The sequence below is a fragment of the Peromyscus californicus genome, unplaced genomic scaffold (assembly GCF_007827085.1).
Source record: "Peromyscus californicus insignis strain IS unplaced genomic scaffold, ASM782708v3 Scaffold_24__1_contigs__length_46423439, whole genome shotgun sequence".
Taxonomy (NCBI): domain Eukaryota; kingdom Metazoa; phylum Chordata; class Mammalia; order Rodentia; family Cricetidae; genus Peromyscus; species Peromyscus californicus.
Window position 1 is genome coordinate 489839 of NW_026294535.1, and position 12630 is coordinate 502468.

Here is a 12630-nt window from a genome sequence, read left to right on the forward strand (position 1 = left end):
AAGGGGTTGATAAACAGGGGGAATGGTAGTGCCTTGGGTGACAAGGCAGCAGCCTGAGCCCATAACTTGGGAAAGTGTAAGGCGAGATGTGGGTGGCTGTTGCCAGTGACAATTGTGTGGGTCAGTGGTTAGGGAGAAATCTACATCAACAGCCACTCCTTCATAAAATTTGGGGGCAGAATGATAGCAAAGCCAGCAGGAGTCAATCAAATCAGGCTTGGAGGTATTAAGTACCTGGTAGGTTTTTGTGATAAGGGTGGTAATTATATCTTTGGTAGTTGGTGGGGGAGGTGAGAACATGGGATAAAAACCCATGGATGTCTGAGATATATTGGTTGTAGGAAAATCACTGTTGCTGAGAAGAGAGTTGGGACCGATGGCAACAGGGTTAGGGAAATTGACAGGCTGTTTTAAAAGCTTGATGATAAAGGTGACGCCTGTTTCTCTTCCCTCCTGAAATAGGTGAAGGCCCCAAGTGAGGCCCACCTCCCAAGCTGAATGAGTTTCCCAGCCTCGGTGAAGGTAACTTTTAGGGGGTGGCACCAGGAGGAACAATCAGGGGTGCCATGATGAGTATTAACATGCCCAATGGAATAATTGCTGGTAACAGTAATAAAATCCCAAGAAGAAGAGGGATGCCAATAGGCATTGCCGGTAGTTTCACATCCCCAGGACTTGCAAAAAAGATCTCCAGCTCCCCCACATTTGTGGAGAAGATTGCAAGGCCGATGATGACCAGGAGAGACATAAAAATGGAGGGTGTTGAGTTTTTTTTCTGGCCCTGATTTGTACACCCAGGGGTCCAGACCTGGGGTTGTGAGAAGAATAAAAAAGCTCAGGAGCCCTTCTGGTAGGGTGTTGATCATCAACATGCCAATCAGGGGATGTTAAGGCGGCCATTTTACAAAAGTCGGGATAAAGGTCAGGCCACCAGGGGGCATGGGTGACTAGGGAAGTTTGCCAGATGACATCTTGTCACCCTGTCAGCACCTGCCAGATGTGGTTTAAGGGCTGGTGGCGATTGGTGTTTTAGGGTAGGCTAGAGAGGCTATGGCTTGGAAGGAGGAGTATGAGACCCCAGACAGCCAGCTGACTCACAATGGGCAGCTTCGTGGGTGGTTTCCATCTCTTTGGGGTCTTGGTCTTTGATGGTACCTTTAGCATCTGGAAGAGAAGAAGGAGGGTCCTCAGGGGGGCCAGTCAATCCCCTGGGTATGTTAGGTAAATTTACAGATAGGACCAGGTGCTCAGGGAGCCAGCGTGGGGCGTCATGTGCCTGGTCAAGGATGCAAGCGGAGCCATGGCCGCAGATAAGTACAGGATCTGGACCATTCCAAACGCCTGTAAGGGGGTCTTGCCACATGGCCAAAGGGCAGCTGGCATCTGCTGAGGGGTGCCAATGGCAGTCAGCCGCTGGTTGACCTTCACCATCCAGGGTGAGAAAGTTAAGAACAAAGAGGGCATGGCTCAGGCGGTCTCGGCAGGGAGACAAAGGAAAGCTCAGACATCTTTAATCGAGAGAGCCATGTTTTTAAGGTCTGGTGGGCTCATTCTACAATGCCCTGACCTTGAGGGTTGTAAGGGATACCAGTAGTGTGAGAGATTTCAAATTGTTGGAGGCACCATTTAAGTCCTCCACTGATGTATGCTAGGCCATTGTCTGTTTTTATGTGTTTTGGGATACCCAAGGTAGAGAAGCAGCCCAGGAGGTGAGCGATAACGTCCTTGACGGCCTCACCAGTATGAGGGGAGGCAAAAATAAATCTGCTGAATGTGACAACAGAAACATGAAGATATTTTTGTCTATCAGGAACATGTGTGACATCCATTTGCCAAATCATATTAGGCAGGAGTCCATGGGGGTTAACTTCAACATGGGGGCCGGGATGGGAGACTATACAAGAAGGGCATTGTTTAACTATCTCTCTAGCTTGCTGTTTTGTGATTTTGAACTTTAACAGAAGGGTTTTGGCATTAAGATGGTGGAGGCAGTGGGCGCGAGAAGCTGACAGGATGGGCTCTTGTAGGACTGGAAAAACCTGTCGAGTGGCTGTATCAGCCAGGGTGTTTTCCTCTGTGAGGGGGCCAGGAAGCTCCCCATGAGCATGAATGTGGCCAATGAAAACAGGATGGGAGTGTTCTCTAAGTTTTTGTTGAATTTGAGCGAAAAGGGGAGTGGCATTGGAGGTGGGCTTAATGAAGGGGGTTGTATCAAGAAGGGGAATGGAATGAGCGATGTACGCACTATCAGTGTAAATGTTAAGGGGGGAATTGTGGAAATCCTGAAAAACCTGCAGAACAGCAAAGAGGTCAACCAGCTGAGCTGAACGAAAGGGCGAAGGAAAGGGAAACGAGTGATCTTGAAAAGCATAAGCTGCAGTGCCACTGGCTGACCCATCGGTAAAGACGGTCAGGCCTCAGGCAAGGGGCTGGGGGAAATGACTTTTGGGAAGATAAAGGTATGAGTGGATGCAAAATGAAGAACTGGGTCATTGGGGAGGTGATTGTCAAGAAGGCCCAGGAACCCCGAGAAGGCAACACCCCAACAATCCAGTGTCTGAAACAAAAATTGAGTTTATTCATGGGTGTAGGTGGTTAAGATGTAATTGGGTCCTTACCAAAGATCTGTTGAGAGGTCTGGCGACTGCGCATGATTACAGAAGAGACAAGTTGGGGACAGGTGGGAATGACCTTAGTATGACTGGCAGGCATATGAATCCATAAGAGGGAATGACCCTTAAGTTTATCCTGGGCCCTTAGTGTGGAAGGGGAGCTCTGCCAAAGGACCCCGGTGGGCACATGGGGAGTAGATAAGACATCAAAAACCAGCGGGAGGGAATAATCAATCTGAAAAGAGGCTTGGGAGGAAATGGCCCTGGTGATTAGTGACAGGGCCTTATGGGCAGCCGGGGTCAATTGACGGGGGGGAGGTGGGTTCACTGGGGTCCCAAAGAATGTCATAGAGGGGTAGAAGATCAGCAGTAGGGAGTTTTAAGTATGGTCGAAGTGACTTAATGCCCCCGAGAAATTTTTGAAAATCATTAAGGGTGATAAGGTTATCTGTGCACAGCTGGATGCGTGGGACCAAAACTCGATTGGAATGCAATTCAAGGCCCAGAAAACTAAAGGATGCAGAGTGCTGGATCTTATCAGGGGCGAGCTGTAGTCCAGCAGCATAAAGGGCCTGTGACAGATCTTGGAAGGTTGCTTCTAGGATGGAGGAGCTAGGGGCGGCCAAAAGAAGGTCATTCATGTAATGTAAGATATAAGTAGAGGGCCATTTTTGGTGTATGGGGTCGACCGCCTGAGACATGAACTTTTGGCAGAGAGTCGGGCTATTTGCCATTCCCTGGGGTAAGACGTGCCAATGAAAGCAGAGCATGGGGCCCTGAAAATTAACCCAAGGGAGGCTAAAGGCAAAATAAGCTCAATCATCAGGGTGTAGGGGGATGGTAAAGAAGCAATCTTTTAAATCGATAACCATTTTGTGATAGGCCTCAGGGATGGCGATGGGTAAGGGCATGCCTGGTTGGAGGGCGCCCATGGGCTGCATAACCTTATTAATGGCTCGCAGGTCTTGGAGGAGTCTCCATTTCCCAGATTTTTTCTTTATGACAAAGATGGGCATATTCCAGGAGGAATTGGATGGTTCAATATGACCGGTGGCGAGCTGTTCCTGTACTAACATCTCAGCTGCCTGTAGTTTCTCTTGTGGCAGAGGCCACTGATCTACCACATGGGTAAGCCAAGTGATTTTGTCTGCATGGTGTACAGGGGGAGCAGTGGCCTCAATTAAAAACCCTCAAAGCCAAGACCGAGCCTGTCTGTCTTATTAGCGGGAGCGACGGGTTGGGTTCGGCCCTGTTGAAGTTTACCAAGACCCTTTCCTGGGATGAAGCCCATGCATAACATTTGTTGGATAACTACCTCATTTGGGCTACAGAGGATAACTTTCATTTGGGAGAGAATATCTCGGCCCCAAGGGTTGACAGGGAGCCCAGGGACCTCAAAGGGGGTGACAGTACCCTGGTTACCCTCCTCATCTGACCAGGTTAGAACTTTAGAGGATTGGAGGGTGTTGTTGGATTGACCTATGCCCTTGAGGTCGGTGAGGGAGGGGGTGAGGGGCCAGGAGGCGGGCCAGTGGTCTTGGGAGATCACAGTGGCATCAGCGTCAGTATCCAGAATCCCCTGAATTTTTTGCCATCTAGTTTAAAGGTAAGTGTGGGTCAAGAGTGGGAAATAGGCTGAATTCAATAAGCCTCTGATAAGCCAGTCTGAGAAGCTCCTCAGGGCTGGGCAGACTGAATGGGGTTCTCAGAGGAAAGCACGGGAAGGGTAACCAGCTGGGCAAGGTGGGTGCCGCTGGGGACAGCAACAAGACCCTGGAGTGCTGATGCCAAAATCTTAATTTTTCCTGTATAGTCATTATCAATAATTATGGGGTAGACCTGGACACCTCTTAAGGTGGATGAGGCATGGCCAAGGATAAGGCCATGGGTGTCTGGGGGTAGGAGGGCCCAAATCCCGGTAGAGATGACTTGGGAGCCCTGGGACGGGTCTAGTATTGTGTCGGTGGCAGCACAGTGGTCCAAGCCTGCGCTACCAGGGGTTGCCCATTGGAGGGAGCAGACAGTTGGGGAGCAGCCTGCAAGGCCCCATGGGATGCTCCCCGGAGCTGAGGAGCCAGAGGCTGGCACCGAAGAAAGTTTCCTGACAGGCAGGGAGTGGGCGACCATGGGCGTCGGTTTTAGATTTGCATTCCCTTGCCCAATGAAGGCCATGGCCACATCTAGGACATGAGGTGGTTGGTAGTGGCCAAGTTTTGGGGGCACCCAGGGCGAGATCAGAGAGCTCCTGATCAAGAGAGCATAGTTCCTTTATAAGGGCTAGGTGCTGTCTGCAAGCCCGAAGTGTGCCCTGTAGGCGCTGTAATTCTGTTACGAGATTAGGGGGATTTCTGGATCATCAGGGGTCAGCATTGGGAGTGCCCACGGGAACCCACAGGGGCCTCAATGACTGGGGCACAAAAGGGGGCAATGGGAGTGGCATCATAAGGAGGGGGCTGAGTAAGATTGTATGGTGTCTTTGTTGGGAGTGGCTTTTGTGAGAGGGGGGTTATGGGGGCCAAGGACGCATGAGGTGGCCAATCAGAATTATGATATTTGGCGGCCTCTTTTTTTTGACCGGCCTTATTGCCAGGGTTAAGGGGGGGTGGGTCTAGATCCTGGAGGGAGGGGTAGATAGACTGAGGTGGGGGTGATTGGGCTCCTTCTTCCATATTTTTAATCTCCTGTATAGAGGGCGCTCGTGAAAGGGGTCGGGGGGAGTGGAGAGGATGCACGGGGGAAGGGGGGATGTGAATCAGTGCAAGAGGGGGGACGAGATTTTTCTTTCATGACTTTTTGTCCCTGAGAAATAACCGACTTGATGTCAGGGGAGGGAGGGTTCCTTTGGATCCTGAAGATATCATTAACAAGGTTCCAATAGGAAAAGGTTATAACAGGGACCTTGTCTGGGCCAAGACGTGGTAGTAGTTAGTAAGGCAGTCACCCACCCTTTTCCAACGTTTTTCATCAATCGTCCCTTCTTGGGGAAACCAGGGACAACAGTCCTCTAAGTGACTAAAGAATTTGTCAAGGTCTTTTTTTATGAACCCTTATCCCTCGTGTCTTGAGGGCCTCTTTAATGCCCTTAATGAAAAGATCATGGGAAGAACTTCCCTGTCCCATGGTTAAGTCTGAAGTTTAGACTAACTTCATCCTTCTTGCTCTACTCCAGATCGTCAAGAAAGGGTGTCAAGTCGGGCGGTCTCAACGGATGATCAGCAAGTATATCTCCACCAGACGTCTGGACTTTCCTGGAGAATGATGTTCAACTCCCAACGAGGCAAGGGTCGAGCCACCACGTCGGGCGCCAGTTGCCCCGGCCAGCGGGGTCTCAATGGGGGTGACCCACCTGTGGGAGAGAATGAAAGGGATGGGAGACACAAAGGAAGACAGCAAGACAGGGTTCTGATCAAGCTGCAAATTTTATTTTCCTCAGCAAGGCTTATATAGCATGGGAGGGGGAGGGGGCAGGGAGGAGGGAAGGGGTGCAAGATGTGCAGGATGAGCCGGACGTGCAGCTGAGGGGAGACGTGCAGGTGAAGGGGGACGTGCAGGTCGTGAGGCTGCAGGATGTTGTGCTAGGTGATAAGGTCACTGGTCAGGGTCCATTGTTCTGTTGCTATGCTACCTGACTGTGGGATGTTCTTTATCTTTGGGGGCACCTGGTTTAGGGCCTGTTCTCTGGCCTAGCTAGCACTTTTCCATGGTTCATGTTTGGTCCCTGACAAGTGTTCACCCCAGTATCTGGTTCAGGTTTGATTTTATTAATAAGACTCTTTAAGATTCCTGCTACATCTCTGAGTCCTGGAATTTAAGGCATGAACCATCATATATGGCATGATTTTTGATGTGTTTTTAATAGATGGAGAGAAAGAATATATTCACAGGAAAAAATTTCAGTACTATGGACTTAACATAGTTAATCCTTCTATTTTCATATGAACTGTTATATGGATTCCAGTTCCCAATTCGGAGTGACAGGGAAGTAACCCCTCATTTCCACAAGTATCCCAGAGATTCCTGTGCATTAACCTAAGTTCAGACTTGGTTTTCTATCTTGCCAGGTGAAATAGAAGTATATTTTATATTCTTCTGCTTTGATTGTGTTCAGCACTATCAGGAAGTCTGTTCAGTATACCCCAGAAGTAGTGATGTTCAGGAGGAGGTCATGTTTCTCACAGAGACACTTCTGTGTGGACTCTGTGAGCATGGCTGCTGCTGGGAACCTCAACTTCCTCTAATACTGAAATGACAGAGCCTTAAACACTTAGAAAGTGAATTCAAAAACAAATGAGGAGCAAAAGCTTGGGCTGGAACTCTAGACTGTCAGTATGCTGGTGAAATGAAAAGCCCCACATCCTTTTTTGTTCATTGACAGAGACAGGAACTCAACAAAAATATAAACTTGCCTTTGTGAGACATCAAGTAATTAATGAAAATCACAGTGTACCAGAGGATGTACCCAAACTTCCTCACCTCTCTAGGCATAGAAACTGCTCTATGATTAGAAGAAATATCCTGGCTGAACAAACTCTGGACTCTCCAGTCCCTCCTGTGTGGACTAAAGAAGTGGGAACTTGCAGAGTGTGGGTGGTGATTGAACCCCGAGCTTCCTACATGGTAGGAATCATTCTGCCAAATGAGCCATAGCTATTGTCTTTTCCCCCTTTGCCTTTTCTTTTCTTTTCCTTTTTCTTTTTTGATTTTTTGAGACAGAGTTTCTCTGTGTCACATCTATGACTGTTCTGGAACTTGGTGTAGACCAAGCTAACCTTGAACTCACCGAAATCCACCTGCCTCTGCCTCCCACATGCTGGGATTAATGGCATGCACCACCACCGCCTAGCTGCCTTTTCTTTTTTCAACAGTTAATCTCAATGTGTATCTCACAGAGGCATGCAATCTATCTCATTTTGGTATCTTAAGTGCGGAATGGAGGGCACCACACTCAACCTGAGGGATATTTCTCATGGGGGTTGCACTGTTCAAGTTACCTCTGCCAGCAATTCATTACAGCATCCTCACAGGTATATTGTCTATCTGCTGAGGCACCTCTGAGGAAGTTCTCAACAGCTAGGCATGTGGCTTCTCTGAGTGTACCCCCAACCCAATTCCAACATTGTAACCAGCCCTGCAGGATCTTCCCGGGTGTGTTTCCATGCTCCTGTATTTGAGGCAGGTGATCTTCCCTCCTTCTCATTCAAATGATGTCATTTCCCAGTAGTATTTTATTTCTCAATATGATGAAAAGGGGGGTTTTAATGAAGGAATGAGACATTCCTGTGCAGTGTTTGGAAAACAAGCACTCAGTTCCCCATATATGAAATACTTCCAAGAGGTCTACTTTGTTCCTGGTGTACTGAATGTCCCAAGCAGATACCAATAATAAAATGACTGAGGATAGCATTCTGAGTATTATTCCCAATGGCAGTAACAGGGTTGAGAGAGGGTCTCAGCTGCAGAAATCCTTGAATCCTTCAAGAACAGCAAAGGCAGAAGAAGGTGGCAGCCATCAGAAATGAAATGAACACAAAACAGAGGTAAAACTAAAAAAAAAGAAGTCTATGAGCAGCCAGAGAAGGGGACCATAAAGCTCTGGGTATCATAAGAGTTCAAATGCATGATCATGTCTCCTAGAACAAGAGTCTTATAGCCCAGGATGAAATCAGTAACACTGGGAATGGGCACATGTGTGTGATAAATCCCATAAAATTCCTGATCCATTGGGCCTCAGGAGAAATATAACACTAGAAGAAACCACTTGTCATTGTCCTTGCCTAGTCACTGTCCCTACCGATGCTCCCCAACAGGTAAAACAGCACAAGTTGCCAAAGAACAGCATTTGAAGAGTTTCTCCTTGTCTACCTATTGTTTTGGTCTGTTATAGAAAATGGGTCCTTGGCCATCTGAACCTTCATAGAACCATGATTTACTCCACTTTTTAAAATCCTGTACATTACCTTCCAATAAAGAGAATCATCATTGCAGTACTCATCACGTGGATGATCCCAGATAGGAAACTTCAAATTTAGACCTATGAGGATATAGGAAACACAAATTGCATAATGAAGAGAGAATGCTACTTCTTTACTAAGTAGTTAAATCACTGTGATGAAAACATCTCTTTTAGCTGATGCCATTAATTGACACATGCTTAGCATGTCTTGGCATTGACTAATGAGCGTGTGTATATAATCATCTCTTGTGCTGAGAAAATGGAGTAATGGGGGACAGGTAAGGGTTCCATCAACTCAAGATACTTCTTCCCTTGCTCTGGATTTGCAGGTGTGCCTACCAAGATTAATAGGATTGGTGTAAGCATTGGGAAACCATCTTACCCAATAAGACAAAACCACTTTTATTTCTCCAGAAACAGAAGACAAACAAACTAGGAGAAAGGGATATGACAATTTGCCACTTTTCTCACATTAGTTCCCTCCTCCCTCTCTATTTACAACAATTTTGAGCCTGGAGTGATTTTCCATCTAAGTTAAATTGTCAACATCTTTATGACATGAGTACAAACACTAGCCTCACACCACAGAGCTATCTTCTTCTCACAGGCACAGCGGATCCAAACCACCAATGGCACAAAGCCAATGGTTCTACCAAACTAACAGGTGGACTTGAGAAAATTAAATGATAGATCCTTTAAAACAAAGTAGAAATTCACACCTTTTATGAGGGAAGGATTGAGAGTTTCATATCCACAAAGTTAAGGGGCAGATTCTCTTTTGGCTATGGTTAAAAACTATTATCTCCTAGCAAAGGTGATTTTCCCATGATTTTAAACAGTATTTGTTTATTCAATCATTTTAAAAATAAACATTCATGTGATGAATATATGGAAATCTACTGATGGGTACTTTAAAAACAATGTATTTATTTAGAGAGAAGGGGAAGATGATAGATAGATAGATAGATAGATAGATAGATAGATAGATAGATAGATAGATAGATAGACAGACAGATGACAAACAATACATGCCATACTATTCTGTCATTCTGCTCATGTGGAGACAAAGGAACAAACTGGGAGGAGGAAATTCTCTCTTTTCACCTACCTTGTCATCTCAGTGTCCCTTCCCTGGTACTTTTCATGATCAACTTGAGGATTTGCCTTAGAGGGGTTTTTATGGTTCTGAAATTTAGAGAACAATGTATATCAAAGTGCACTGTGAATGATTTGTGCAGATATTTGTTTCAAATAATGGATGCTCTTAATTAAAGCTCACCCTGGGGGAAAGATTCTTGATGGAAGGACTGTTATCTGTCTAGCTGGAAGAAACTGCTTGCCCAGAGTAATAGACAGGAAAAGGCAAAAGTGAAGTTACTCTGCCATGCAGGTGAGTGAGTTCATAATGAAAACCACCACTGAATACTAAAAATCATCAAGCAAGATTCCAGGGTGAGTTAATGAAACAGCATGTTCCTTCTTGGCATTGTGCCTCTGAGAATCTATCTTGTGTTTCTCGTGCATTTTTCTGTTGTAAATCTATGGGTTACTAATGCTGTGCATGGCCCTATGGACAGTCCAGGTTCTAGCATTTAATCAGTTATAGTAGTGTTCATACATATCTAAATATAACATGACAAGTGTCAAAATAAAATTTCCAAGGTACTTCAGAAGTTAACCTTCTAAATCCTAAAGTCTCAAAGACTTAATGAAAAACATTCCAATTAGATGAATTAACTTACACATTTTAATCTCTCGGTCCTTTTTAAACAAGAATTACTGAAAAGACAATGCAAAGTGAAGTGCACAGAACAGGATATACTAATGTTAATGTTTAAATTCATAATTGCTCTAAATGTTGCATTTCAGGACATATATGAATGCAACTACTCATTCAGAAATTATACCCAGACCTTTGGCTTTATTTCATATTTGATTGCTCAGAATATGCTATCTCAAAACATGGTGACTAGTCACAGGAAGCGTTTGAGCAGAAGAATGAATGTGAGGAAGGACTCTGCTCTTACCCTGAAACTGCTCAGAAAACCTAGAAAGGGCTTCCTGACCATTTCCTGAACAGGTCAGAAGCAACACATGTCCCTCCATGGATGAAAGAAAGGAGCAGCCTCATAGCTAAAGACTGATAAAGGTATACACAGGGGACACGAGCCAAAAGCCCTCACTATTTGCCATTCACCTGCTTGACTCATAATGGTTTTATTTTGTCACACACTCAAAAACATTCCACTTGCCATCAACTCCAGTATAAAATCTCAGGTCTCAGCACTTGTTGAGGGCTTTCCTTCCTTAGGAAGGATCTGGTGTTGTGAAAGTTTGTACTAGGTAAGTCTCCATGCTTTTCTCCTCTCTGTCTCTGCTTTGTTATGGAGTCCCCAACAAGGGACTAAATGTGGGTAGAAGGAAAAAGTATTTTTCCTCCTGCATTTACTATTTTTCTTCCAAAACTGTTTGTCAACCAAATGAAAATGCTCTCCTTTTTAAAATAAAAGTCCTCTCCTCTTCAAAAACATCTATTAGAGCCAACAAACTAACAGTTTTATTCTGCCTTCTAAGGATACCTTGGCGGAATGGTAATTTGAATGGAACAGGCCCTCATCAGCTCATATGGAGTGGCATTATTAGGAGGGGTGGCTTTGTTGGAGTAAGTGTGGCCTTGTTGGAGGTTGTATGTCCTGGTGTTTCAGAGCACTTTTGCTGCCTGTAGGATCCATAGCTCCTTCTCCACTCCCAGCTCTTTCTCCAGCACCATGTCTGCCTGCATGCCTCCATGTCATGCCATGATGACAATAAACTAAACCTCTGAAATTATAAGCCATGGCTAATTAAAGGTTTTCCTTTATAAAAGTTGCTGTGGTTATGGTGTCTCTTCACAATAATAGAAACCCTAACTAAGACAGAAGGTATCCAAAATAATTACAGAGCCCACAGGGAATAAGGAAACAGTAATGAATTCTTCTTTTTTATTTATGTATTTTTTTAATTTTATTTTATAATTTAATGTGGTGGTATTGTGTTCCCCAAAATATTGTGTATCCTAATAAACTTATCTGGGGTCAGAGAACAGAAAAGCCACAATATTAAACATAGAGGTTAGGCAGTGGTAGCACACGCCTTTAATCCTAGCATTCCAGAGACAGAAATCCCTCTGGATCTCTGTGATTTCAAGGCTGCATTGGAAACAGCCAGACATGGTGACTCACACCTTTAATCTCAGAAAGCAGCCTTTAATCCCAGGGAGTGGTGGTAGAAAGCAGAAAGGTTTATAAGACATGAGGACCAGAAACAAGAAGCATTTGGCTGGTTAAGCTTTTAGGTTTCAAGCACAGTTCAGCTGAGAGCCATTGGGATGAGGACATGGAGGCCTCCAGTCTGAAGAAGCAAGACCAGCTGAGGATCCATCGGCAAGGTGAGATAGCTGTGGCTTGTTCTGTCTCTCTGATCTACCAGCATTGACCCCAATAACTGGCCTCGGGTTTGATTTTATTAATAAGAACTTTTAAGATTCATGCTACAATTTAATTTAATTTTACATATCAGCCACAGATTCCCTTGTCCTCCCCCTCCTGCCCCCCTGCCTTCCCCTCAGCCTACCCCCCCATTTCCATCTCCTCCAGGGCAAAGACTCCCCTGGGGATTGAGTTCAGCCTGGTAGATTCAGTTCAGGCAGGTCCAGTCTCCTCCTCCCAGGCTGAGCTAAGTGCCCCTGCATAAGCCCCAGGTTCCAAACAGCCAGCTCATGCACTGAGGACAGGTCCAGGTCCCACTGCCTGGATGCCTCCCAAACAGATCAAGCTAATCAACTGTCTCACTTATCCAGAGGGCCTGATCCAGTTGGGGGCTCCTCAGCTATTGGTTCATAGTTCATGTGTTTCCATTCATTTGGCTATTTGTCCCTGTGCTTTTTCCAATCTTGGTCTCAACAATTCTCACTCATATAAACCCTCCTCTTTCATGAATTCTTCTTAAAACTAATTTACTGATTCAACACCAGCCTGGTCTACAGAGTGAGTTCCAGGATAGGCTCCAAAGTTATACAAGTAAATC

The 12630-nt window shown here is 45.5% G+C and overlaps 1 protein-coding gene across 2 annotated transcripts in view; it reads right to left on the reverse strand.

Annotated features, from left to right (window-relative positions):
- The window catches only part of LOC128119569 (disks large homolog 5-like), a 97534-nt gene that overhangs the window by 21455 nt on the left and 63449 nt on the right, over nucleotides 1-12630 (reverse strand). The window contains exons 3-6 of one of the 2 annotated variants that reach the window (XM_052752900.1): nucleotides 9674-9750; nucleotides 8570-8643; nucleotides 5758-5958; nucleotides 1099-1164 (exon numbers count right to left, since the gene is read on the reverse strand). The gene's annotated coding sequence lies outside the window, so the exon portion shown is untranslated. Of the gene's footprint in view, nucleotides 1-1098; nucleotides 1165-2558; nucleotides 5959-8569; nucleotides 8644-9673; nucleotides 9751-12630 lie in introns of those variants that run through there. The other variant, XR_008221568.1, reaches the window with a different exon arrangement.